Source organism: Peromyscus maniculatus, chromosome 23 (genome assembly GCF_049852395.1).
Source record: "Peromyscus maniculatus bairdii isolate BWxNUB_F1_BW_parent chromosome 23, HU_Pman_BW_mat_3.1, whole genome shotgun sequence".
Lineage (NCBI taxonomy): Eukaryota > Metazoa > Chordata > Mammalia > Rodentia > Cricetidae > Peromyscus > Peromyscus maniculatus.
Genome location: NC_134874.1, coordinates 52,243,011 through 52,248,686, shown reverse-complemented (window position 1 = coordinate 52,248,686; position 5,676 = coordinate 52,243,011). Strand labels below are relative to the sequence as shown.

Genomic DNA, 5,676 nt, shown 5'->3' with positions numbered 1-5,676 from the left:
TTTTTCATCAGTGTGTTAGGACAGAAACAGAGATGCAAACTAGGACAGTTACCAAACTTTAAAATAAGTTACTGTTGCTCTCTCACCAACCCATCCTAACCAATAAGGTATAGAGGGCAGAGTGCAGTAGACCTTTTATAAGCCATGTTGTCGGTGTCACAATGATAAGGCTGAAGGCAGAAGCTGGCTCTTGGGGCCAACATTGGAAGGTCAGGGATCTATCAAGAAAGCATCCAAAAATACAAGCCAGATTACTCAAAGGTAACTCCTGCTTCTCAGGTAAGGTAGGTTCTTGACCATCTAGCTGGTCCTGCCTTATTGGGTGGGATTGGACCAAAGAAAGACTAATGCCCTTACCATATTATTCAATTCATACAAAAAAATTAAAAAGTATTTGCTTTTATTCTTTTAAAGTGTGTGTGTGTGTGTGTGTGTGTGTGTGTGTGTGTGTGTGTCTATGTGTCTATGTGTAGATATGTGTATGTGAATGCAGGAGCCTGCCTGAGGGTCAGAGGAGTTGGATCCTCTCAAGATGGAGTCAGAGGAGGTTGTGAGCTGTCTAATGTGAGTGCTGGGATTCGAACTTGGCTCCCCAGGAAGAGTATTGCATGTTCTTAGTTGCTGGGCTCTCACCCCAGCCCCTGATTTACATTAAGTTTTTAGGGGAACAGCTCTGTGACATTCTTCATAGGCTGTGGAAGCCGATTATCAAAATGTGAAGAAGTACTGGCCTCGGGCTAGGGAGGCAGCTCAGGTGAGAAAGTGCTGTGTGAGCATGGTGACCTGAGTTCATCCCTAGAGCCCGTGTACGCAGGGAGGAGTGACTGCCTGTGAGCCCAGTCCTGGGGAGACAGACAGACAGACAGACAGACAGGCTGCTGAGCCCAGTCCTGGGGCGACAGACAGGCGGGCTCCTGAGACTCATCACCAATCAGACTAGCCTACTTGGGGAGCCTCTAGTAAAAATCCTGGCTTGAAAAAAAGCAGAAGTCTCTCACAAAGAATGACATGTGAGATTGACTTCTGACCTCCACTTGTGAATGCTCACACACACACACACACACACACACACACACACGCACGCACGCACACGCACACACGCACACATGCACACATGCACACACACATGCTACAGAATCTGCAGAAAGCGATCAAATTGAGGGGAAAACACTATGCTAATACTCCATCTTGTTACTGTTGAGACAGGACATTAATTCTGCACTTAAGCTCTCCCTTTGACCAGCAGCTGAATGGATGCAATGTTTCCTCCCACCAGCCCAGTCTGATGCCAGTTCCCTTGGTGAACTGCAATGGAAAGGCAATGCCTAATGGGATTATTTCAGACAGTGGAGTAATTACTACCTGGGACGTATTTTCTCTTGCAGGATGAAATGCGTCTTTGTTCGGGTTTTCCTATTTTTCTTCCCATAATGAGGCTAACTAATGTTGTTTAACTAACTGAAAGCTCTATGGCTGTCAGAGGCCACAGTTGAGAAAGAGCTTGATCTGAAATGGGAGGAAAGGGAGCGATCAAACCTAAAAGAAAATGAATTCCAAGCTCTAACTCTCTTCAAGGCTCTCTTGGGTGTTGTGATTTTGCTTAAGGAGATCCCCAAGAGGGAAGGTCATAAATCAGTGTCACTTGGCTGCTTCAGCTCAAGCTATTGGATTAAAGAGTCAGTGGACTGTGCGATTTACCACGGGGACCTGTAACCAACCAAGGCAGAGCATGACCTCTGACCTGCAGGAAGAGGGGCTAGGGCTGAAATAGGCCCAGGCTATGTGGTAAGATAGGAACACTCATGACCTAAGACTTCGCGTGAAATTCCTGGGGACTGCATTCCTTGGCTTCCTAACCTCTAAATAGAGGGAGATTTACAGGTTGCCTCCGTGGATCCCAAGAGAATGGCAAATGGGTCTCTGAATTCACCTTAGACTGCTGTCTCAATGTTACTAATAAGTTGAGCAGAATACACTGTATAGAATCATAGCGTTTAGAGGTGGGGAGTGACCTCATTCATAATTTTAGCTCAGGTGTCACTACCCTTCAGTAGAAAGGAGACTCTTGGTAACATTACACAGCTTGGCAGTTCGGAACAGTCCGTTGCTAGACACTTAGGTTTGAATGGCATGCCATCACTGCATCCTTCTTTACCTCATTTTTATATAAAATAAAAACAGTCACAGCATCTATAGCTTATGTAGCTGTCAAGAATAGATCAGTCGATTAGTCAAAGTGCTTAGAGTCTTGGCCCAAAGAACTGTATAGTGTTTGCTCTTATTGTCCCCGAATTTCCCAATGTGCTGCATGATGTTAATTACATGGTTTTCAAATGTGCTGGTAACCACAGTAAAACCAGAGCCTGTTTGAAAAGGGGTCCATTGACCGCCTATATGGGAAACATCTCGCTATACGTAGCGTTTAGTGAACATTCTTAGATCATTTAAACTAGTGGGAGTAAATGACACCCCACCCCCACCCCAGCCGCACCAGTCTCACGCTGAAAGCAAGAACTCATCCATCTACTCAGTGTCTTCAGGACACTGAGCATGTGTCAGATGCTGCCTTGGGTTCTGGAGACGAAGCAGTGAGCAAGAAGAGTTGAAAATCCCTGCTCTATCCGTAATGCATCCCGAGAGCTTCCGTTAGATGGATCTCTTTAAATCTCAGGACAACGAGGCTTGGAGAACTAGCAGCTGATCATTCATAAACCACAAGCCAGTCTTGAGTCCCCATCACACCAGAGAACTTTACATCTTCTTCACCATGCAGTTCTAAAAACATACAAGGCTGTGTTTGCCTGCCAAATTAGCTAACACAGGAGCCACCGGTGTGGTCACGGCAACTACTAGCTGTTTCCTCCCCGCTAAATCATGTGTCACCGAGCCCTGGGGTCACCTTACTTCCTCCTTTTCCTCTCTGGTTACATTCAGCACCCCCTGCTATGCTCATTTAGCAAGCTCTGGGGACAAATGAGGGTATCAGTGGTGACAAGGAAGGCTTGACCAGGGAAGAAAGAGAGAGAGACAGAGACAGAGAGAGAACTTTATCTCAACAGTTCAGACTTCACACTGGACATGCTCTGTACCTCAAGGGATAAAATACCCACGCAGTTTTGACCCCTTTGCCACGGTCCCCAGGTTGTACCCAAGATGCTGAGGAAAATGTTTACTTTACTTTCTTAGGACTTGTACAGTGTTTGCTTTAAATGTGTTTCATTTTGTTATTTGTGAGGATATGTACAAGAAAACATGCAAACAGGCATCTGGGCAGGTAGTTTTAGAGACACACTGACTTACTGTTCAACTCTGTGCTTCTCCATTCCTAAGACACCGTTCTCTGTGAGATGCATTATTAGACTGCACCAAGCAGGAAAGATAACATTGTTAATTAAACATCCTTGGCTCATTGCAGGGGACACCTCAATTTCAGATGTGAAAATGAGAAAAGAGCCTGAAAACTCTGAATTAGGTAAAAATATTTTTTCATGTATTCCAGCACAAAATTATCCCATTTAAAGGATACTGAGTTATTGTTGCCTTGAAATACTTTGGACTGAATTGCTTCAACTATCCATTTAAAAAAAAAAATGAAACCTTGGGAAAAATGGACGTGCTAAAACAAAGTCCTGTTTTTGTTTTTTGTTTTTTGTTTTTTTATTTTGGGACACAAGCTGAATTATTTACAGAGGAACGGAGTTTCGCTGGAATCACTTCATAGGGGATCTGGTGGTGGGTGTTGAGGGAGAGCCTGGGTGGGGCTGGCGTGAGTTAGAAAGTGTTCTCGCTGGCTCGCATTTGGATGTGTGCTTGTACCGCTCTCTTAGAAGTCCAAGGGTGGGAGGATGTCCACTTACTAGTGACAGAGCTTCCGAGAATCACACTGAGCTCTCATATACTACAAGGTATCTCCGTGCCCACAGGACATGGTTCCAGAGCAGTGGTTCTCAACTGTCCTAACGCTGTGACCCTTTAATCCAGTTCCTCAGCTAGTGGTGGTCCCCAACCATAAAGTTATTTTCATTGCTGCTTCATGACTGTAATTTCACTGCTGTTGTGAATTGTCATGTAAATATCTGTGTTTCCTGATGGTTTTAGGCCACCCTTGTGAAAGGGTCGTTCGACCCCCCTAGGGGTTGAGAACCGCTGTTCCAGAGGCCGCTAAGACTGTGTTTGCTGGGACTGTGGGTGAGAGATGATGCTCACAGCTGGCTCTTTCTTCTGAACGGTAGTTTTTTGTCATTGCATCTAGCCCTAAAGGTCATGTTCTCCCTCAAATCAATATTCACTCAGCTTAGTGAGCAAAGTGTTGGGAGAGAAGATAATTCAAACCAGTCACACTAGCAACGGACATTTCCATTCGAGAGTCCAGGACCATGCCAAGCAGCTTGTTCAGTCCTCATTAAGAAGCTTCACATCTCTATTCGTACCCAGGTGGAAACAGCCCGAGAAAAGCGTTTTGCCAGATGGTCAAGCGAGTGCCTGGCCTGTGCTCCTAAGTCACAATTAGGCATCCTTTGTCTTTAGTTACCCCATATAAGCCGCCATGGAAACCCCGCCTCTCCGAGAGTCGGATCAGACAGCAGCATCCTCTAGCCGGTGGCCACCAGATGAAGGTGGGTGAAAACGCTCACAGACCCAGGAAGTGAGCAAACCAACCCCTGTAGAAACAAACCAAACGGGAATACAGACACCTCTGCTCCGGGAGTGAATAGTGTCAGCAGCAGGGCCAGCCTCAGAGAGCGGCTTCCTTTCTCTCCAGGGTCTTAAGTCTACACCAGACTAGGCTCACAATGTCTTCAGCCCGGGCTGCTGCCCGAGCTCATGCCGTGAAGCAGACGGGCCTCTGCCATGCACAGCCTACAGCTTTTCCACCACTTGGAACCTTGCCCGTGCTCTTTGCCATAGTACGGAGGGTATTTTTCATACGGTCCTTTCCCTGAAGAGTCCTGACTTGTTATAAAAATCTAATCACTGTTCTTTGCATGTGTAGAGATTCAGAGATTGCTCCTGCCCTGGCAGGCCGACCCCCCACAGAGGCCTCAGGAATATTTAGTCAAAAGAACTTCGGGAGTGAGAAATCAGCTGCCCTCGCTCACATTGGAGTTTCAGGGTTCTCAGGGAAACGAGGCTTCCCATGTGGACTCCCAAGCAATGAAAGTCGCGTGGGCTATGGGGCTTTGACACAGGCCATCACTGTCACGGGCTGTGATGTATAGCATACCCCACCCCACACGCTGTTTTCCTTACATTTCTGATGATGTCACCAAAAATCATGTCGAACTTCACTGAGACATTCTGTTATCTGCTTTTTTACTTATGGAACACAGAAAATGATCTTATATTTCTCACCATTGCAGCTTGTTATTACAGCCTGTTAAGATCTGTCTGGGTTTTCATCTTGGTCCCAGACGAACATATTTTTTAAAAATTGTTTCTCTAGGTATTTATTAAACATATGTATCCAAGATACCGATAGATATGCATTTTAAGGAAGGATTAAAAACAGACTTTCCTTGTAAGTCACTTCACCTCTCCCAGGTTGCTGTGTGCACCCTCGGAATGTGATAACCTGCTCAGCTCCCTTGTCCGGAGCTGCTCTCTAGCAATACCAGGATGGAGCTGACATGACACTCAAGTTCAAGTGCACTGTGTCTGTTGCATTTCCTTGAGCTA

General features: G+C 45.9%; 1 long non-coding RNA gene across 2 annotated transcripts in view; it reads left to right on the top strand.

Annotated features, from left to right (window-relative positions):
• Positions 1-4,561: 4,561 nt before the first annotated feature.
• The window catches only part of LOC121825324 (uncharacterized), an 8,587-nt gene continuing 7,472 nt past the window's right edge, over positions 4,562-5,676 (top strand). For both annotated transcript variants that reach the window (XR_013047513.1, XR_013047512.1), the window contains exon 1: positions 4,562-4,616. This is a non-coding gene — a long non-coding RNA (uncharacterized LOC121825324). The remainder of the gene's footprint in view (positions 4,617-5,676) is intronic.